This window comes from Nicotiana tomentosiformis, chromosome 12, assembly GCF_000390325.3.
Source record: "Nicotiana tomentosiformis chromosome 12, ASM39032v3, whole genome shotgun sequence".
NCBI lineage: Eukaryota > Viridiplantae > Streptophyta > Magnoliopsida > Solanales > Solanaceae > Nicotiana > Nicotiana tomentosiformis.
In genome coordinates this window covers 110,296,481-110,319,688 of record NC_090823.1, presented here as the reverse complement: position 1 = coordinate 110,319,688, position 23,208 = coordinate 110,296,481, and the positions used below count along the sequence as shown (strand labels likewise).

Here is a 23,208-nt window from a genome sequence, read left to right as displayed (position 1 = left end):
AGCATAGCTAAATATAATGTCTCTTAAAATCACAGCAGAGAATTTGGCAATTGGTTACCCCATTAGCCGAATAAAAGATGTACAATCTTATATCGTATTATATTATATATAATACGGCTAATGGGGTCACCAGCTGCCAAATTCTCTGCTGTGATTTTAAGCGACATAATATTTAGCTATGCTACTGGTGTAGCTAGCCGATAAAGAGGATAATATATCTAAAAGTGGGAAATTAGTTGAAACTGTAATCTGAGTTGAGCTAAAACTTGATCTTCTATCATTCCATATTTATACCAGCTAAAAAGTATCATACTTTGATCCTTTCATGTTACTACTAAAAAGTATATATATACTAAGTGTATAGTATATAAGATGTACATATAGTATAGTATAATATATATATATATATATATATATATATATATATATATATATATACTAAATGTATAGTATATAAGCTATATAAGATGTACGTATAGTATAGTATAATATATATACTATACTATACTATACTATATATATATATATATATATATATATAAGTTATATTCGATATAAGATGTATATATAGTATAGTATAGTGTGTATATATATAAGTTATATTCGATATTAAATATTGAATATTAAAATTTAGGTCACAATTCTATAATAAAATTTACAAAGCATTTCCTTAGATATTTTTTTTAACATCCTTTAGTCTCTAATATCTATTTAATTTAATTTTTTTTTAAAAACCTATTGGGCCCACTTAGCCCATTTAGCCCGCGGGCCAAACGGTCCTGGTCCCTACAAAAAGACCGTTTGGCCCGTTTAATTTGGAACCGGTCCGGGACCGTTTGGACCGGCCCACTTGGCCCGTTTAGGCCCGGGACCGGCCTACTTGCTACCCTTAGCTAGGGTTGTACAAATAAAACTAACAAACCGCATGAACCCGATAATCCGAGTCAAACCGAGAAAAAAATTCGACTATGGTTTGGTTTGATTTGGTTTGGCGTTGGAAAAACAAAACCGACCATATTTGGTTTGGTTTGGTTTTAATTAAAAAAAGTCAAACCGAAACCAAACCAACCCGACATTATATGTATAAAAGTTTTAAATATATTTAATACATAAAAATATTTATTATAGTGTAGTTTATAAATATTTCTTATTTTTCATAGTTTTATCTTTTAACGTATTATTTCAATCTTGGACTTATAATTTTTGGATGTTCCAATAAGTTTTATAGTCCATATATGTTATTAACTCAAATAAATCCTAAACCAAAATCAAATCAATACTAATGCTAATAAAAGACATTCAATTCAATTGTACTATGGATGAAAATAGTGTTGTATAAATATCTATTTTTTAGTTTATCCATGGTTTAGATAAAATGTATAACTTATTTTTCTTTTAGTGTTTAGTCATGTAAATAATAGTATTTATTAGTCGTACTTATTTTAGCAACTTATTAGTAATTTTAAATTATGTTTGTTTTCATTATGGCTTATTAATAATATTTATTTTATGCGATTTTATTGTCTTTATTGTTGAATAGTTTAATACAATGCGATGACTCATCTCATATTTATGCTATTTTATTGGAAAACACCTTATATAGTTCTTTCTTACTATGATTAAAGAAATATTTGGAGCACAAATTTTATATTTTGTGCTATGAAGCCTTTATGGGAAAAAATCCGGAAACCCCGAAAATTCAAAAAAGCCGAGAAAAACTGAGATTAAAAAACTCGACTTTTATTGGTTTTGTTTGGTCTTTAGATTTAATAATCCAATACAATTGATTTGGTTTGGTAATTAGAAAATTCGAACTAACCCGACCTATGTACACTCCTACTTCTAGATGCAAAAATTGTGGAATGACAAAATGTGTGAATGCTGCAAAGATTACTCTCTCTGTCCTAAATTATCTGTAGTGATTTCTAAAAATAATTATCTCACATTATTTATTATACTAGTAATTCAAGACAAAAATAATTATATTTTTTCCATTATACCCTTAATATAATTGTTCTTGAAGATGGAGATAACACATAAATAAAGTAAAAATATTCAATTAAGAGAGATTATATCTTAAGACATATGTAAGAGTAAAATTGTCCAAAATCCCTTTAAATTTATATTTTCTTAAGATACGTGTAAAGAAGAAACACGTCTAGACGTAGGAATAGTATTTAGTAGGTTGGAACTTGGAATCACTATAATTGATAGTAGTTGTTATCTCATTCTTTAGATCGACTTGAAATAAAGTGCAGGTTCTCAAATCTCAATCACGCACGAAGTTTACTAGTGCTACTTTAGTAATTTGAAGTATAAGTGAGAATTAAGGCCTTTCCATCCTTAGCAAAAGAGGCCTTCTTTGCATTTAAAAAAAAAAAAAAAAAAAAAGACTAGTCAAACGGATTTCAAGAACGTTGCATCTTTGGAAATTAAGAAAAGGTGCTTAAAATCACCAGTGATCATTTACCAAACAAAAGGTACTTAGGAGTATTGTGCAGTGATTGGCAATTTGGAATTACAATCAATGGCAGTTGTTCTGTAGATAGACTTTAAAGACAGCCAACATGGCTGTAACAACCACTAATTGCGGTGGATATATTAGACTAGAGTATCTGGATACTTAGATTTAAATTTAAAGAGTTCAACCTTGTACTAAATTTATTATATTGTTAAAATTATGAGTTCAAATTTAATATTTATTGAGATTTTAGTAGATTTTTACATATATTTTTGTGTAAATAGATATAATCCATATAACCGCATAAACTTTCAAAATATATAATAAAAGCTCTGTCAGGGTTTAAGCTAATAAGTACGCAATGCTCTCACTTGTTAATAAATCTGATCTCATTCTTATGGGTTTAAGTGAGTATGGCTAAAGAGATGTGAATTGCCACACCCAAAATTTCATTTCATTATGTCTAAAGGGCGAAAACTTTTTAGGTAGGAAAGGGTAGTGATGTTTTGCAACAATCTGATGGCTTAAAAGGGATCGGAAAATAATTTTGTTTCCCAAAAAACGGATAGAGTTAAATTTATATGTAGTTCTAGGGATACGTGAGATAAATTGGTACACATTGGAAAAGATATGTAAATGAATATCGAAATTAGTTATAAAAGAAATGAATGCAAAGCGAATGAAATAATTAGCCTAAGCCTTCAAGTTCTATCACCTCCAAATTGAGTGAAGAATCATTGGTAGAAAAAAATAATATGACTAAATATCAAAAGCCAAAAAGGATAGTATTTGCTCTCTTTTCTGTATATCTCAAAATTGAATATGTCCTTCTACAAATGATAACAACTCTTAATATTGTGGGGGAATCTCATTTTGGATATAATTAAAAATACAAAGTGGGGATCCCATGATAGATTAATTAATTAGTTTTTCCTTGATTCAAGCCGTGATTTCTGCCGAGATTCTCCCCCTAATTGCGGCTATAACGGCTTTTTTGTTTCTTGGCTCGATCTTGATCTTGGCCGATCTCGATCCTGATTGGTTTCTAGGGCTTGAGCTCGATCTTGGTCGATCTCTATTTGTTCGACCTCGATGTCTCAAGCTCGATCTTGGCCGATCTCTATTTGTTCGACATCGATGTCTCGAGCTCGATCTTGACCGATCTCGATCTAGATTGGTTTTTGGGGCTCGAGCTCGACAACCAAACTCTGCTTCATGGCTTGATATTACAATGATGAACCTTGGTCCACATATTCCAATCTCGAAGGACAAATCCGGTTTTGACCGTATACAGATAGTCCCTTCGTTTCTAGGAAAGAAGATAGAGAGAAACGATATGAATTCTCGAACTCTAACTAGATGGGCAATGACATCAGCGACGAGCGCGATTGTGACGTAGGCGACAAACGTCCCGTCGGTACAGTTACCAAGGCATTAAATGCGCGTCAGTCGATGGTCGGCTACTACCAATTTTGAACCGTCGTTGTGAAACCAATAAATAGCCCCCTTCTTCATTATTCCAAACTTTTACTTTCAAATCTTTTTCATTCCAATCTTCATAGTTCTTTGCCTTCTCCAAAGCTCCCTATTTCTAGGTTTTCAAATTTCTTTGCTTGTTCTTCCTAAAACACCAAATACTTCAATCTCGATTCTTCTTTGTTCACAAAAACTAAATGGCTAAAACATCTAAAATCGTTCCGCAGAAATAGGTTGCTTCCTCATCTCGGCCGGCCGGCGAGAAACCAGTGGTGGAGCCACGCCTTGAAGAACTTATTCCTGGGGGTGTGCTATTGATTCCGACTTTAAGGTCGAGAAATCCTTATCGGTTGTTGGTCGATGCGAGCCGGTATCGATATATATATGCTCGATATCCAAAAGCCTTCTTGATCTGGTGAAGAAAGATTGCAATTGGGAAAACAAAGAGGTTGTGATATCGGCACCGAAGGAAGCGATCACTACCCACGTGGAAGGGTATCTGAGTGTTTACACTTATCCTTTAACGCTGGGTCCCCTTGATCCGGTTATCGTCGATTTCTGCAAGAAATACCATGTGACCCTCAGCCAAATTCATCCTTCTTTCTGGAGGATCGTGATACTGCTCCATTTCTTCGTGAGCAAAATCGACGGGCTTCCTTTCACCCTCGACCACCTCGTAAGATTATATAGCCTCGACTCTACCGATGTGGGATGATAAAGCTTCTACACTGGGCTACCAAGGCATTTACCTCGAGTATAGATGAAGACAAAGATCGGGGCTGGATGGGCCGGTTCGTTCGAGTGAAGACCTCGGACCTAATCCTGGCTGAGAGCATACCATTTCCTGAGAAATGGAATATGAAACGTAAGTATGATCCCATCTTTAATTTCTGTTTGTTGTTTTTACTTCTTCATTCTTTCTTATCAGTGTTTTTATCGATGCAACCGTTGCTTGGATGTCGGGTGTGGTTTCCCACCTTGAGAACTGGGTCAGGAGCCTGGTCTCGACGTCAACATACGCCGAGCGCGCGTGGTGCGATTTGTCAAAAGGTCGGTGGGAGGCTCGTACTCATGGTAAGCCTTCTTCTCGGCTTACCAATTTGCCTATCGTTCAAGAATTTTTTCAAGCATGAATTTACTTAATTTTTCCTTTTGTAGGTCTCGGAAAGGATGCAGTTATGATACCCCCGTCCGGTGAAGAATAAGCTTTACCGCCTATCTCAAAACCGGCGAAGGTGATTAAGAGAAAAAGGGCCTCGAACTCCGAGGGTCAAAATCCCAAGAAGAGAGTGACACGTAAACCCAAGGGGAATACAATCCCACTAACTATGGAGTTAGTCCAAAGACTAAGGGATGAACAAGAAGAAGAAGAAGAAGGTGATTCTGGGCTGGTGGCCCGTGCACGAGCTAGCACCGATATTCAAAAAACTTCGAAACCGGTGGGGGTTGATAATGCTCCGTCTAGGCTCGATGAGGTCGAGGAGGATACTCCAACCCAAGTTCTCGTGCCGAGGGGAACCGAAGATGTTTTACCTCGAGGCGAAGAGACCGTTGAAGAGGCAGTGGATGCTGATGCAGAAACCGGGCTTGAGGCTCGTCAAGACGGAGGCGACGACCCAAAAAACCTACTTGGGGCAATAGAGATCGGGGATTCCCCTTTGTTTCCTTGATTTTCCTAGTCAATGATATGTGACACTCAGGCCGTGGAGACTTGTCACGGGGAGGGAGCCCATGGAGAGGAAGATCATTTTCATGGTTAGTTTGTTGGGGTAGAAGATGTCACCGATTTGAGTGACTTAGATGCTCCGAAGAAGAGCTCGGGCGAAGTGGTAGCGTCTTGTCTTTTCAACGAAGCTCAACAGGCCCTGAATCGGGTAAGTTCATATTTTCTTTGTCAATTTTCATACTTGTATTTTTCTTTCCTTGTATAATTCATTCTTTCTATTTTTGTAGGCCTTTGTGCTTCATTACGAGGCATTTTTCCGATCCCGAGGGGAGCTGGGCTGGTACAAAGTCGAAATCCGAGGGCTTACTAAGAAAAAATATGCCTTCAAGCTTCTCAGTGAGCAGAGAGAAGGAGAAACAAAAGGACTTCGGGATAAGCTAGAAGCAGCTCGGAAAGAACAAGATGATCTGATCGAGTAGGTAAAAAGAATCTTTGAGGTTAATGACACTGACTTGGGTGTGATGGATAACAGTTCGGTCCCACAGGTCCAACAAAAATTTGATGTGATCGGGCATCTTCATGTTGAAGTGGACGTAGTGAAAGCAGAGGCCGAGGAGTGGAAGAAGAACATGGACCACCTTGCGTCAGAAAAGGAGGCTGCCCGAGCTTAACTGGCCTCGGCTGAGACCCAACTCCGAAGCTTGAAAGAGAAGGCCTTGATGCAAGCCAAGAAAATCGAGGAGTTCTAGTCTCGGTTGGGCTCACAAACTTCAGATCGATAGAGACTGGCCACAGAACTTGCAGCGGCCAAATCGGAGGTCGAAATAGCCACGGCTAATGATGATGCAATGGTGTCCATCTACGATGCTGAAGCTGCTCAGGTTCGAGCAAAGGAGGTGGCCGAGGCTGCTCAGGCTCGAGCAAACTGGGTTGCCGAGCATGCTAAATGCCAGTCTCGAAGGGAGACTCTCGAGGATATCCATGCTTGTGGCTTCGATCTTACAGTTGAGATCGAGAATGCTAAGGAGCTTGAAACCGAAACTAGAGTGTTGGCCTTTCCTGATGATGATGATATCGGGAGTATGAGCGGATCTTAAAGCGAAGGAGGCCTCGAGGGCGAAGATGTTGCTCTCGGAGAGGACTAAGTCCTTTAGGATTAGTATTTTTTGTGTTTCTTTTAATATCTTTTCGGTTTTTTGTAGAGAAACTTGATCGGGCCATGCTGCCCTTGTAAATGACTTCTGACATATATATAAAAATTTTCTTCCTTTCCGCCTTATAAAATTATGAAGTTGTATTCTAAGATCTGAGGTTTAGACTTTATGATCGAGTGAGTGCTTGCTCGAACTCGAAGTAAAGTAACCCTTAGGTTTTTTATTTGAGCGAGGATGGTATCTCGAACTCAAGGCAAAGAAAATAGCCCTTAGGCTTTTGTAAAAAGATTGTTTATTGCTTTGTCCCCTTTTTGGCTTGAAAAAGTTTCTTATCATTTGTAATTATGAAACTTGTAATGCCTTGGCATGAAATAAGGAATTGTTCGAGAGTTCAAACAATTTTGTACTCATTAGAGTATTTGAGGCTTGATATTATCGAAGCCTTTTATGATTTTGCCGGGGGTAACCTTTTATGATTTTGTCGGGGGTAGCCTTTTTAACCGATTTATGAAAGAATTCGAAGGCCTGTTTTGTTACGAAATTCGGACGTCTCCGACCCATGTTAATTCGGCCGTAGCCTCTTTAGTTTGGTATTTTCCTCTTGAGCTTATTTTTCCGTTTTACTTCGAGCTTGCCCGAAGTGTCAGTCCCCGAGTGAGGTGGTCGTGGCCTATAAAATCGAGGGTTTCCTAAAAGGTCTTATGATCTCGGAGTTTATATAATTTGATCTCGTTTATTTTTTGGATGGTAGTCCCCGATTGTGGGAGTAAATCATCTGAACTCTGGTCATGGTCGGCCCTTAAGCCTGTTTACATAATAGATCGAGAATATGAAGTAGAAAAACTTTTCTAAGGTACGAAATATCTGTAAAGAAAAATACTTATCTTTATAAATCATTATACATGCGTACATATTTTGTGTCAGGGCTCGAGCAAACAACGCAGGCATGGTTCGTTTGACCGTTTGGCCCTTACAAAATATTTCCTATTAAGACCCCGCTGCCATGAAGTAACTTCCTAGAATCAAACTAGATATTCAAGGGCAATTCCCCCGAGTATATGAGGTTGATTGTAAAGAGGCCTCGGATACTGTTAAATTGTTCTAAGTTAGCACGATCAATGGTTGCCTCATTAAAAACCTCGTCGGAAAACCCATTTGGGACAAAACTATTACACCATGTGCGTCCCAAGGTGACGTATAATGAATATGAGACTTCTTAATAATGATTTAAATGATTTTAATGTCATAATATGACTATATATGATGTTTGGATAAAACATATAAAGTTTGGGGAAAATCGGATTAAAGTTGGAGAAAACCCAACTTAGGATTTGCCATATAATAGAGTTTTTTGAGAAATACATTTTGTGTGATATATAAGGTCTTTTTGGGACATATTATATACCAAATTGAAGGTCTTGGAATGTAGTTTCCAACTCTCTTAACAGTTGTTATATATGTTTTAACTCATCTCTCTCTCTCTCTCTCTCTTCCGTTTTACACAGAATCTGACCAGAGAACACCATAAAAATAGTCCTTGAGATCTCTAATAGTGCTTCAAATAATACTAACATCCCGGGTACGAAATCGAGAAGCGATAACATCGGAACGATCCCTACTACGTAAGTATCGGTATATCACCTCTCTTTTTCTTTGTAGTTTGAGTTTTGGAATATATTTAATAGTTAATAAAAAATCCTAAATTCTATATTTAAGCTTTAAAATATCAAGAAAAGTTAATAAATTCGTTCCCTAATAGTTAGACCTCACAGGACGGTGATTGGAAGCCGTGAGTTCGAGTTATTTGACTTGTAGTGGACTGTTTTGTGGGCTGTTTCGTGTTGATTTATTTGACTCGTCGTTGTAGTTACAAGCTAATTGATAACTTGTTGATTGGGTGTATTATGGTATATTTAGGGGTTTTGTTGTATTGAAGGTCCCGAATTGTAATTAGGTTGGTTTTGAGTTGCTGATTGTATTATGTTTATATCTCACCTATAGTAGGCTTGAGGGAGCAGTAAAATCAGGGAAAATGCTGCCTGTTTTATTTTAGAATTGAGTTATTATTTGAGATACGTAATATACTACCGCCATCTAAATAATACACGCATTTCTTTGTTATAGGGTTGGCGCGCCAGTTGTCATAAGCTTGTTGTTGAGTTGCATTGATGACTTGAGGTATGTTAAGGCTATCTCTTCTTTCTTTTTGGCATGATCCAAATGATACAAACCAAAACGAGCAAAATACGCAATTTTCATAAATGACTCTATTCATAGAAATACTAGGGGTATCTATATTTTTGATTCCCTATGTAAATTATTATCACATCATCTATTCATGGGTCTCCGAAAAATATGTATTTGATAAAGTTTGTCCGAAAGGCATATTAATTTTATGATATTTGAGAAATCTTATTAACGTATTTCTTATGCATTTCATGCATTTATACATATACATTGACCCATAACCAGAAGGCGTTATATATGCGTATATTATATGTATATGGGATATGGGAAAAGGTTACGGCGTTATATGCGCACCACCACCTGATCAGCTGGTATATATTAATAATTTTTCCCACAGTAGCCGAGATGATATGATGGGATTCCCTAAGAGTTTTGATGATGTTATGTACACCTATACATATGCATGATACGACATTTACATGCACGTGCGTGACATTATTAATGTTTCAGGATTCACAAAGTTATTTAGACTCACATGTGGAATTCTTCACCCCATGTTTCATCTATATCTTTTATGTATTGATTTTCATGCTTTACATACTCAGTACATTATTTGTACTAATGTCCCTTTTTGCCTGGGGACGATGCGTTTCATGCCCGCAAGTGCAGGTAGATAGGCTCACGGTCCCCCTTCTTAGGATCTTTGATCAGCGAGAGTTGGTGTGCTCCATTTGATCCGGAGTTGCTTTGAGTTTTGGTACGATGTGTTTGCATACATATATGGGTACGATGGGGTCCAGTCCCGTCCTTTATACAGTTGTACATGCTAATAGAGGTTTGTAGACAGTCATGTATAGTTATATAGTATGTAGCCTTGTCGGCTCGCCCTACCGTATATATATATATATATATATATATATATATATATATATATATATATATATATATAGGGGGGGTGTATATATGTCTTTTGGTAAAGTTTTCTCATGTAGGTTGTTCATATGGATTAGTAGTTTATTTCCAGATGTTATGCATGACCTAAATTTATTTCATGTTTATATCTTAGACGAATTCTTAGGGGTACTCGATAGGTAGAACTCGGACACTCGTCACGGCCCATCGCTTTGGGTCGTGACAAAAGTGGTATCAGAGCAGTTCTGTCCTAGGGTTGTCTACAGACCGTGTCTAGTAGAGTTTTGTTTATGGGTGTGTTGTGCACCACACTTATAGACAAGAGGCTACAAGATATTTAGGATGGTTACTTTTCTTTCTCATCTTAGATCGTGCGATATAAGAATTCATTTTCCTAACAACATGTTATGTTTTCAGCGATGCCCAAGAAGGCTACAGCCGCCCAGAAGGGCAAGTCCGTGGATGATAAGACTACAAGTAGAGCGCCACGAGTTACCAAGTCTCGGGGAGAGTCGCATAGTGAGACTCCATCTCAGACTTCACATACCCTGCCCTATCCAGAGGAGATCCGAGGGGCACCAGCTCCAGCACCCTCACCAGTACCCCCAGCTCCTCATCCAGATGCACCGGGTCAGGAGATGAGAGATGTTATTCAGCTATTGACTTGAATAGTGGCCGCACAGGCTTGGCGCCAGGAGGTAGGTATTGGTCATGCAGATAGGGACATTAGTGCGAGGGTTCGTGATTTCATTAATTTGGACCCTCCTATATTCACTGGAGTAGATCCAAACGAGGACCCTCAGGTATTTATCGATAGGATACAGAGAACTTTGAGGGTAATGAAGTCCACTGCGACTGAGTCAGTTGAGATAGCTTCCTATAGACTTTGGGATGTTGCAATTAATTGGTACGAGTATTAGGAGTTGTCCAGAGGTGAGGATTCCCTTCCAGCAGTATGTCAGGATTTTACAGAGGCTTTTCTTCGTCAATATTTGCCACCAGAGCTTAGACGGGCCAGAATTGATAGGTTCTTGACCCTTCGATAGGGTAATATGAGTGTTCGAGAGTACAGCCTTCAGTTTGATTCTTTGGCTAGGTATTGTAGCTAAGATGGAGGATCGAGTTCACCGGTTCGTGATGGGGTTGGAGTTGCACCTGCTCAATGACTGTATGTCAGTCTCACTTCATCCAGGCATTGATATTTCTCGTATTCAGGCATACGCTCAGGGTTTAAAGGAGCATAAGCAGAAGCAGAGGGCCAATCGTGAGCATGATAGAGGCCGGAGTAATATAGCGAAATTTTCAGGTCCTTATGGTGAGTTTCGAGGTGGTCAGATACAGTAGTATCCGAGGTATCCACCTCAGCCTTCAGCTAGTGCACCCCCTCAGTTTTTCGGTAGGAGATTTGATCGTTCCATATATTCAGGGCCCAGTCAAAGTTCCAAGGCCTCTCGTTCTCAGTATAGGGGTGAGTCAAGTCAGATGAGGCCACCATTGCCACGATGTGCTAAGTATGGTAAGCAACATGTGGGGCAGTGCCTCATTGGGTTGGGTGTTTGTTATACTTGTGGTTATCCAGACCACGTTATGAGAGATTGTCCGACGAGAAGTGGTGCAGGTATAGTTCAGCCAGCGGGATCTATAGTTGGTTCATCATCATCAGACCCCCCCCCCCCCCCCCGGGCAAGGATCACAGGCACCAGCTGGTCGTGGTAGAGGCAGAAGTGGAGCATCTATCTCGAGCGATCCTCAGAACCGTATCTATGCCTTAGCGGGTCGACAGAATCATGAGTCATCACCTGATGTTATTACAGGTATCTTATCAGTCTCCTCATATGATGTATGTGCATTGATTGATCCAGGTTCCACCTTATCACATGTCACTCTGTTGGTTGCTAGTAAGTTTGGGATAGAACTTGAGTTGATTGAACCTTTTGAGGTGTCTACACCTATTGGGGATCCAGTGATAGCTAGACAGGTATATAAAGACCGTATAGTAGTAGTTCATAGTCGTTCTACAGTAACAGACCTGATTGAGTTAGATATGTTGGAATTTGATGTTATAATGGGTATGGATTGGTTGGCTTCTTGTTATGCTAGCGTTGATTGTAGATCAAAGATGGTTCGATTCCAGTTTCCATAGGAGCCAATTCTAGAGTGTAAAGGTAATACTGTATCGCCAAGAGGTATGATTATTTCCTATCTCAAGGCAAGGAAGATGATCAAAAAGGGCTATATTTATCACTTAGTTCGGGTACAGGATATGAAAGTAGAGTCACCGACCCTTCAATCTATCCCGGTGGTTAATGAGTTTCCCAATGTTTTTCCCGATGAGCTTTCAGGTCTTCCGCCAGAGCGGGAGATTGATTTTGCTATTGACACATTACCAGATACTCTGCCGATATCTAGTCCTCCTTATATAATGGCACCTGTAGAGATGAGAGAGTTGAAAGAACAACTGAGGGATTTGCTTGAAAAGGCTTTATCAGACCCAGTACAACATCATGGGTAGCACCTGTGTTATTTGTGAGAAAGAAAGATGGTTCCTTGCGAATGTGTATTGATTACAGACAGTTGAATAAGGCGACGATCAAGAATAAGTACCCGCTCTCGAGGATTGATGATTTATTTGAATAGTTGCAGGGTGCCAGGTGTTTTTCGAAGATAGACTTGAGGTCGGGGTACCATCAGGTAAGGGTTAGAGAGAAAGGTATTCCGAAAACAGCATTTAGGACCAGATACGGGTACTTTGAGTTTCGTGTTATGTCGTTCGGCTTGCCCAATGCCCCATCGGTATTCATAGACTTGATGAACTGTGTGTTCAGGCCCTTTTTAGATCTGTTCGTGATTGTATTTATAGATGATATTTTGGTTTATTCTCGTTCAGAGGTTGAGCATGCAGATCATTTGCGTACTGTGCTCAGAGATCTACAAGAAAGGAAGTTGTATGCAAAATTCTCTAAATGTGAATTCTGGTTGAATTATGTAGCCTTCCTTGGTCATATTATTTCGTGTGAGGGTATCTGGGTCGATACATTGAAGATTGAGGCAGTGAATACTTGGCCTAGACCCACACCGACAGAGGTTCGTAGCTTCCTGGGTTTGGCAGGTTATTACAGGAGGTTTGTAGAGGGGTTTTCTTCCCTTTCAGCACCATTGACAAAGTTGACTCACAAGGCAACCAAGTTTCAATGGACTGATTCTTGTGAGCGGAGTTTCCAGGCATTGAAGAACAGATTGACTTCAGCACCGGTTCTGACACTTCCAGTAGGGACTGATGGTTATGTTATCTATTGTGACGCTTCGAGCGTTGGATTGGGTTGTGTATTGATGCAGCATGGTAAGGTTATCACTTATGCTTCTAGACAACTACGAAACCACGAGAAAAACTACCCGACCCACGATTTAGAGTTAGCCGCGGTGATTCATGCACTAAAGATGTGGAGGCACTATTTGTATGGCATTCATGTTGATATCTATACGGACCATAAGAGCCTTCAGTATATATTCAAGCAAAAGGAATTGAATTTACGTCAGAGGCGATGGTTGGAGCTACTAAAAGACTATGATGTTGATATTTTATACCATCCACGAAAGGCGAATATAGTAGCCTACGGCCTCAGCCGTAGATCTATGGGTAGCTTATCATATTTACAGCCAGAGAAGAGTGAGATGGCTTTTGAGATTCATCATCTAGCTAATCTTGAAGTTCGATTATTAGATTCAGGTGGTACCAGAGTTACTATTCAGGACACGGCAACATCCTCTCTAGTAGCTGAAGTGAAGGAACGCCAGTAGGAAGATCATGTGCTAGCTCACTATAGAGATACAACCCCTCAAAATGAGAAGACACCATTGTAGATTACAGGAGATGGAGTCCTCAGATATCGAGGTCGATTATGTGTTCCTAATGTAGAAGGGTTACGCCAGCAGATTATAGGAGAAGCCCACTATTCTCGTTATTCTATTCATCCAGGAGCAACGAATATGTATCATGATATTAGGGGAATATACTGGCGGGACGGAATGAAGAAGGATATAGTAGAGTTTGTTGCTCAGTGCCCTAATTGTCAGCAGGTTAAGATTGAGCATCAGAAACCCGGTGGATTATTGCAGGCTATAGAGATTCCGACTTGCAAATGGGAAGTGATTAACATGGATTTCATCATAGGCTTACCTCGTAACCAACATAAGTTCGATTCTATTTGGGTTATTATTGATAGACTTACAAAATCAACCCATTTTCTGTCTGTCAAGTCTACGTATTCAGTAGAGGATTATGCAAGGATTTACATTAAGGAGATAGTACGACTTCATGGTGTCCCTATATCTATTATCTCAGATAGAGGTGCTCAGTTTACAACTAATTTTTGGAGGTTCTTCCAAAAAGGATTGGGGACTCAGGTGAGTCTTAGTATAACATTTTATCCCCAGACAGATGGTCAGGCTGAGCGTACTATTCAGACACTGGAAGATATGATACGGGCTTGTGTGATGGACTTCATGGGTAGCTGGGATGATCATCTTCCACTTATTGAGTTCGCATATAATATTAGTTATCATTCCAACATTTATATGGCTCCATACGAAGCTCTTTATGGACGAAAGTGTAGATCACCTATCGGATGGTTCGAAGTTGGGGAAACTAAGTTAGTAGGACCAGAGTTGGTACAATAGGCAGTTGAGAAAATTAAGCTTATACGGGAAAGGTTATTAGCAGCTCAGAGTCGTCAGAAGTCAAATGCAGATAATCGACGATGAGACTTGGAGTTTCAGGTAGATGACTGGGTATTCCTAAAGGTATCACCGATGAAAGGCGTTATGAGATTCGGTAAGAAAGGAAAGCTTAGCCCTCGGTACATCGGATCTTATAAGATCATACGCAGAGTAGGCCAGGTAGCATATGAGGTAGACTTGCCTTCCAACTTGGAGTCCGTACATCTAGTTTTTCACGTGTCTATGCTCCGCAAGTGTATTGGAGATATTTATAGAGTCGTTCTAGTTGACGATGTTTAGGTCACACAACACCTATCATATGAAGAAGCTCCCATTGCTATACTAGATAAACAGGTTCGGAGATTGAGAACTAAAGACGTATCTTCAGTTAAAGTACTTTGGAGGAACAATAATATGGAGGAGATGACTTGGGAATCTGAAGAAGACATGAAGTCTAGGTATCCTCACTTATTTTCGCTTCCGGAGGAGGATCGGACTGAGACATCACAGCCTTAGGTACGTATATGGTACTTGATTCTTATGTTAGTTAATGCCATTGATCGTGTGAGACCATTGGTGTTATTGTTGATTGTGGACATGTGTGGCTTTGTATTGTTGGGTTTTTTTGTCTGGAAGGTTGATAATGTCACCATTACAGAGGTGACTCTGCAAAAAACAATTCTATAAATATCTTAGAGTTTAACATTCGAGGATGAATATTTCTAAGGGGGGAAGATTGTTACACCCTATGCGCCCCAAGGTGACGTATAATGAATATGAGACTTGTTAATCATGATTTAAATGAGTTTAAAGTCATAATATGACTATATGATGTTTGGATAAAATATATAAGTTTGGAAAAAATCGAATTAAAGTTGCGGAAAACCCAACTAAGGATTTGCCCTGTAACATAGCTTTTTGAGAAATACATTTTGTATGTTATATAAGGTCTTTTTAGGACATATTATAAACCAAATTGAAGGTCTTGGAATGTAATTTCCAACTCTCTAAACCGTTCGTTCATACGATATCCGGATAAAAAGATATAAGCATCGGAAGATGGGCGAATCAGAGGGTGCCAAGCTAGCACCTTTTGACTTTTCAAAAGTTGTTAAATATGTTTTAACTCGTCTCTCTCTCTCTTCCGTTTTACACAGAATCTGACCAGGGAACACCATAAAAATAGTCCTTGAGCTCTCTAATAGTGCTTCAAATAATACTAACATCTCGGGTACGAAATCGAGAAGCGATAAGAGTCTTGATGATGTTATGTACACCTATACCTATGCATGATACGACATTTACATGCACGTGCATGACATTATTAATGTTTCAGGATACACAAAGTTATTTAGACTCACGTGTGGAATTCTTCACCCCATGTTTCATCTATGTCTTTTATGTACTGATTTTCATGCTTTACATACTCAGTACACTATTCGTACTGACGTCACTTTTTGCCTGGGGACGCTGCGTTTCATGCTCGCAGGTGCAGGTAGACAGGCTGACGGTCCCCCTTTTTAGGATCCTTGACACGTTGGGTGCCATTTGATCCGGAGTTGCTTTGAGTTTTGGTACGATGTGTTTGCATACATATATAGGTACGACGGGGCCTAATCGCGTCCTTTATACAGTTGTACACTCTAATAGAGGTCTGTAGATAGTCATGTATAGTTATATAGTATGTGGCCTTGTCGGCTCGCCCTACCGTATGTATATATATATATATATATATATATATATATATATGTCTTTTGGGCATGTTTTCTCATGTAGGTTGTTCATATGGATTAGTAGTTTATTTCCAGATGTTATGCATGACCTACACTTATTTCATGTTTATATCTTAGACGAATGCTTAGGGGTGCTCGATAGGTAGAACTCGGGCACTCGTCACGGCCCATCGATTTGGATCGTGATAAAAACCGACCTAAGGGAAGAAGAGTGCAAGGCGTGCTTTCAGTCTTAAAGGCTTCGTGTTGAAGAATCCATCGATATTACTGGTCGAACACCTGCAAGGGTTAGTTTTGAAATATAAATGGAAATGGAAATCGTACCTTAGCAGTAGTATCGTTTTAGGTGCGATATGTTCCAATTACTCGGTAGTTGTTTGCCATTTATCATGCCGAGCTTATAGGATCATTTTCTGATGATTTCGAGAACCTGATACGGTCTTTCCCAGTTCGGACCCAATTTCCCTTCATTCGGATTTCGAGTGTTGGGGGTGACTTTTCTTAGCACCAACTCCCCGATGTTAAAATGTCGAAGATTGGTTCCTCGATAGTAGTACCTTTCGATCCGCTATTTTTGGGCGGCTAATCGGACGAGAGCGGCTTCACGTATTTCATCCAACAATTCTAGGCTCGTATTCATGATGTCGTTATTCAACTCCTCTATTTCATATCGAAACCTGATGCTAGGTTCTCTGACCTCGACCGGGATCAGATCTTCGGTGCCATAAACCAACGAGAATGGTGTTGTTCCGGTACTGGATTTCTATGTTGTGCGGTATGCCCATAGGACCTCGGGTAGTATTTCTCTCCATTTTCCTTTGTCGTCGGTCAGTCTCTTCTTAAGATTTTGGATGATGGTTTTGTTGGTTGATTCGGCTTGTCCGTTCCCGCTGGGATGATAAGGTGTTGATAGGATCTTTTTGATCTTGTTATCCTCGAGGAATTTAGTTACTTTGTTGCCGATGAATTGTTTTCCATTATCACATACAATATCGGACGGCATCCCAAATCGACATATGATGTGGTCCCAAATGAAGTCTATGACTTTTTTTCTCTGACTTTCTCGAAAGCTTGTGCTTCAACCCATTTAGAGAAATAATCAGTCATAAATAAAATAAATTGAACCTTACCTGGGGCCGATGGGAGGGGGCCAACGATATCTATTCCCCATTTCATGAAGGGCCATGGGCGTAGGACCGAGTAGAGTAGTTCCCCGGGTTGATGAATTATGGGCGCATGCCTTTGGCATTTGTCGCATTTTCGAATGAACACCCTTGTATCCTTGCCCATATCGGTCCAATAATACCCTGCTCTGATTACTTTGTGGACCAGCAAAACCGAAATGATTTACACAAGTGCCCTCGTGAATTTCCCGTAGGATGTAGTCGATATCCTCCAGTCCCAAACATATTGTCAATGGTCCATCGAACGTCCTTCTAAACAGTGTTCCGTATTTGGACAAAGTGAACTGTGTTGCCTTTGTGCGCAGAGCTCTCGACTCCTTTGGATCTGATGGAAGCTTCCCATTCTTTAAGTACTCTATGTATTTGTTTCTCCAATCCCAGGTTAAACTTGTGGAGTTTATCTCGGCATGTCCTTCTTCGATTACCGATCTTATGAGTTATACGACAGTCCCCGAGTTGAGTTCGTCGTCTTCGACCGATGAACCTAAGTTTGCAAGAGCGTCGGCATCGTTGTTTTGTTCTTGAGGTACATGTTACAAGGTTCATTCCTTAAATCGATGTAGAGTCACCTATAGTTTATCCAAGTACCTCTGCATCCGATCTTATCCGACTTCAAAAGTCACGTTAACTTGGTTTACCACGATGAGGGAATCACACTTAGACTCTACGACCTTCGCTCCCAAGCTTCTAGCTAGTTCGAGACCTACGATCACGGCCTCATACTCAGCCTCATTCTTAGTCAATTTTGTAGTTCTAATAGACTATCTAAATACATTACATGTGGGTTATTTTAGTACGATGCCTAGTCCGGACCACTTCGCATTCGAAGCACCGTCCGTAAAGAGGGTCCAGACTCCCAAAGATGTTTCCAGCTTTATCAGTTGTTCTTTTTCAATCTCGGGTACGAAGGCCGGCGTAAAGTCAGCCACGAAGTCTGGCAAGATTTGAGATTTGATGGCGGTTCGGGGTCGATACTCAATATCGTACCCACTGATTTCTATGGCCTATTTGGCCAATCGACCCAAAAGCGTGGGTTTGTGTAAAATATTTCGAAGAGGATAAGTTGTTACAACACATATCGGATGACATTGTAAATATGGTTTTAGTTTCTTAGATGCGCTTATTAAAGCAAGCGCTAATTTTTCTAAGTGTGGATATCTAGTTTCGGCCTCACCTAAGGTCTGACTGACATAATAAATAGGGAATTGCGTATCTTGTTATTCTCGGACCAGGACTTCACTTACCGCTATCTTCGAGACAGCTAAGTACAGGTAAAGTTGTTCGTCCACTTTCAGGGTATGAAGCAGCGGCGGGCTCGATAAATACCGTTTCAGTTCCTCCAAGACCTGCTGGCATTTCGGAGTCCAAGCAAAATTGCTCTTCTTTTTAAGCAGTGAGAAAAATCGGTGACTCCCATCTGAGGATCTCGAAATGAATCGTCCTAGGGTGTCTATCTGCCATGTCAGCCTCTATACGACCTTTACATTATCTACTATTGTGATATCCTCGATAGCTTTGATTTTATCGGGGTTGATCTCGATTCCCCGATTGGACACCATGAAACCAAGAAACTTGCCCGAGCCAACCCCGAATGCATATTTTTTGGGGTTGAGCTTCATATTGTACTCCCTCAATATATCGAAAGTCTCCTGCAAATTCTTTAAATGGTCCTCTGCTCGCAGGGACTTGACTAACATGCCATCACTATAAACTTCCATTGATTTTCCTATTTTTTCTTCGAACATTCGATTTACTAGGCGTTGATAAGTTGCACCAGCATGTTTTAGACCGAATGGCATTACATTATAATAGTAGGTGCCGTACTTATTGCTAAACGAGGTCTTTTCCTAATCCTCTGGGTTCATCTGTATCTGGTTGTACCCGGAGTAGGCATCGAGAAAACTGAGAGTCTCGTGGCCGGCCGGCGTATCGATCATATGATCAATATTAGGCAAAGGAAAAGAATCCTTGGGGCATGCTTTATTTAGGTCTTTATAATCTACACACATTCTAAGTTTGTTTCCCTTCTTAGGGACTACCACCACGTTTTCTAGCCATTCATGGTACTTTACTTCTCGAATGGATCTTATTTTGAGAAGTTTAGTTACCTCGTCCTTGATGAAGGCATGTTTGACCTCGGACTGGGGCCTTCTTTTTGCTTCACCGGATGGAATTTCGAATCCAAGCTTAGTCTATGAGTGGTGATTTCTAGTGGGATCACTGTTATGTCAATATGGGACTAATCAAAACAGTCCATGTTAGCTATAAGAAATTGAATAAGCTTTTTCCTGAGCTCGATACTTAACCACATGCCCTAGTATACCTTTCGTTCGGGAAGATGTTCGATTAGTGTGATTTTCTCCAAATCTTCGACCGTTGATTTGGTAGCGTTGGAATCATCGGGGACCACAAAGGATCGAGGGATCCCATAATCATCATCTTCGTCAGTCTTCTGCTTCTCTAGTTGGGTCGAGGCTGACGTTTGTGATTGCTATTTGGTATCTCATTTTTCCTTCGAATTTGATCCCTTTGTCGATGGGAGTGATGATATCGGAATCACTTCATCGACGATAAATATTTCCTTTACGGTTGGTTTCTCCCTGTAGATTATTTTGATTCCCTCTGGTGTTGGAAATTTTAGAACCTGGTGATGGGTCGAGGGTACTGCTCTCATGTTATGGATCCACGGCCTCCCGAACAAGGCGTTATACCTCATGTCTCCCTCGATCACGTGAAACTTCATTTCTTGGATGGTCTCGGCCACGTTTACTAGCAGAATTATCTCACCCTTAGTAATTTCACATGCCATATTGAATCTGTTTAGTACCAGGGTTGCGGGCACGACCTGGTCCTATAGATCGAGTTGTTCTACGACCCTTGATCGAATGATGTTCGCCGAGCTACCTGGATCAATTAACAAAAGCTTAGCTTGAGTTTTATTCATAAGTACAGATATTACCAGTGCATCGTTATAGGGCTGCATGATTCCTTTTGCGTCTTCATCATTAAAGGACAATGTTCATTTTGGTATGTAATTATGAGCTCGAGATCGCTTATTTCTTACAATCGACATCTTAGTGTGTTTAAACACTAGACCCTGGGGGACATCGATCCATCCGATGATCATGTGGATAATGTGTTGTGGCTCTTCTTGTTCGTTTTGTCTATGGAACTCTCTATTTTTTAAATGATTCTTTGCCCGGTCACTTAAAAACTCCTGAAGGTGCCCTTCATTGAATAACCGAGCTACCTCTTCTCTTAACTGCCTGCAATCTTCTGTTCTGTGTCCATGGGTGCCATGATACTTGCACATTTGATTGGGATTTCTCTGGGCTGGATCAGCCTGCAGAGTTTGAGGCCATTTAGTATCTTTGATGCGTTCGATAGCCGATACGATGGTGGATACATCAATGTTGAAGTTATACTCTGACAATCGCGGTGCTCCCTTAGGTCTGGTATGCCTGTCGAAACCATTCTTGTTCATCATCCATCGAGACCCTTGGCCTCGATCACTTCTTCTTTCACCTCGTATAGAGTTGCGTCCTGGTTCGTTGCCCCTACGATCTCTATTATATGGATGGTATCAATCCCTGTTCGACCTCGGTTCTCGGTCGATGTCCCTTTTAATAACGGAACCAGAAGGAGCCCCCAATTGGTCGTCTTCCACTTTAATCTTCAATTGATATCGATTATGTACATCGGCCTAGGTAACAGCCGGGTACTCAATCAAGTTCTCTTTCAACTGTTGCAAAGCCATTGAGCTTCGTTCGTTTAGTCCTTGGGTGAAAGCTTGAATGGCCCAATCGTCCGTGACCGGTGGTAGATCCATTCGTTCTATTTGGAAACGAGATACAAACTCTCTTAGCATCTCGTTATCGTTTTTCATTATCTTGAAAAGGTCTGACTTCCTAGTCTCGGCCTTTATGGCTCCAGCGTGTGCTTTTATAGAAGAATCTGCAAGCATGGCAAAAGAATCGATAGAGTTAGGTGGTAAATTATGATACCATATCATTGCTCCCTTTGACAGGATTTCCTCAAATTTCTTTAATAATACGGATTCGATCTCGTCGTCCTCTAGATCGTTCCCTTTAATGGCACATGTGTAAGAGGTGACATGTTCGTTGGGGTCAGTCGTTCCATTATATTTAGGAATCTCGGGCATGTGGAACATCTTGGGGATCGGTTTGGGAGTTGTTCTCGGGGGAAAGGCTTTTGTACGAACCTTTTGAAATCCAAACCCATCAATATTAGTGGTGCCCCTGGGATCTGATCAACCCTGGAGCTATAAGTTTCTACTTTTTTGCCGTTTGCTTCAATCCTCTTTTCTCCGCACTTCTATCCGTTTTGTCAGTTCCTCGAGCATCTTTATAATTTTGGGGTTAGTCCCCGATTCTTGTTCATTTGACCTTACTATAGATGGGCCCATTCTGTGGGTTAGTCCTGCTCGGTGTTAGTCCTGCTCGGTGCCTGGAATTGGCTCTGCAACTGAGCTATCGCTACCTGTTGAGCTTGCAACATTTTGAAAATCATACGCATGTTGATCCTGTCTTCTCCAACATTTTGGGTATTTCGAACTGCAGATTGAGTTCCACCAAGAATGTTATTTTCGGGGTCGGAATGTTAGTTCGCTTCAATGGCCACATGTGAATTAACGTCAATTGGATCCACGACCCGAGTTCCAACGGGGTCAACGAGTGGCCTTTCATCCTCGGTCGTCAGGTTATTATTCTCACCTTGATGTCTAGCTTCGTTGTCTGGCTAGCTTCATTGTCGATAGGTATGGCCATTAATTGAGAGTTTGTCATTTTTAGCCTGAAATCAAAATATACTTCCAAGAGCAAGTGTAAAATAGTGCGTTTTATAGATATTCGTACCAAATAACCACTATTATCCTTAGCCCCATGGTGAATGCTAAACTGTTTACCCGAAAAATAGATAGAGTTGAATTTATACGTAGTTCTAATGATACGTGATATAAATTGGTACAAATTGGGAAAGATATGTAAATGAATATCGAAATTAGTTATAAAAGAAATGAATGCAAACCGAATGAAATAATTAGCCTAAGCCTTCAAGTTTTATCACCTCCAAAATGAGTGAAGAATAATTGGTAGAAAAAAAATATATAACTAAATATCAAAAGCTAAAAAGGATAGTATTTGCTCTATTTTCTGTATATCTCAAAAATGAATATGTCCTTCTACACATGATAACAACTCTTAATATAACGGGGGAATCCCATTTTGGATATAATTAAAAATACATAGTGGGAATCCCATGATAGATTAATTAATTAGCTTTTCCTTGATTCAAGACGTGATTTCTGCCGAGATTCTCCCCCTAATTGTGGCTATAACGACTTTTTTGTTTCTTGGCTCGATCTTGATCTTGGCCGATCTCGATCCTGATTGGTTTCTGGGGCTTGAGCTCGATCTTGGCCGATCTCTATTTGTTCGACCTCGATGTCTCGAGCTCAATCTTGGTCGATCTCTATTTGTTCGACCTCGATATCTCGAGCTCGATCTTGACCGATCTCGATCTAGATTGGTTTCTGGGGCTCGAGCTCGATAACCAAACTCCGCTTCATGGCTCGATATTACAATGACGAATCTTGGTCCATCATGTTCCAATCTCGAAGAAAAAATCTGGTTTTGACCGTATACAAATTTGGAGTCACCGCCCAACATAACTAAGTGTATTGGTTAATATAAAGGTGTAA

At 40.0% G+C, this 23,208-nt stretch overlaps 1 pseudogene; it reads right to left on the bottom strand.

The window, feature by feature from the left end:
- Window positions 1–4,565, bottom strand: part of LOC104105628 (tryptophan aminotransferase-related protein 4-like) — a 28,188-nt pseudogene extending 23,623 nt beyond the window's left edge.
- Window positions 4,566–23,208: the final 18,643 nt, after the last annotated feature.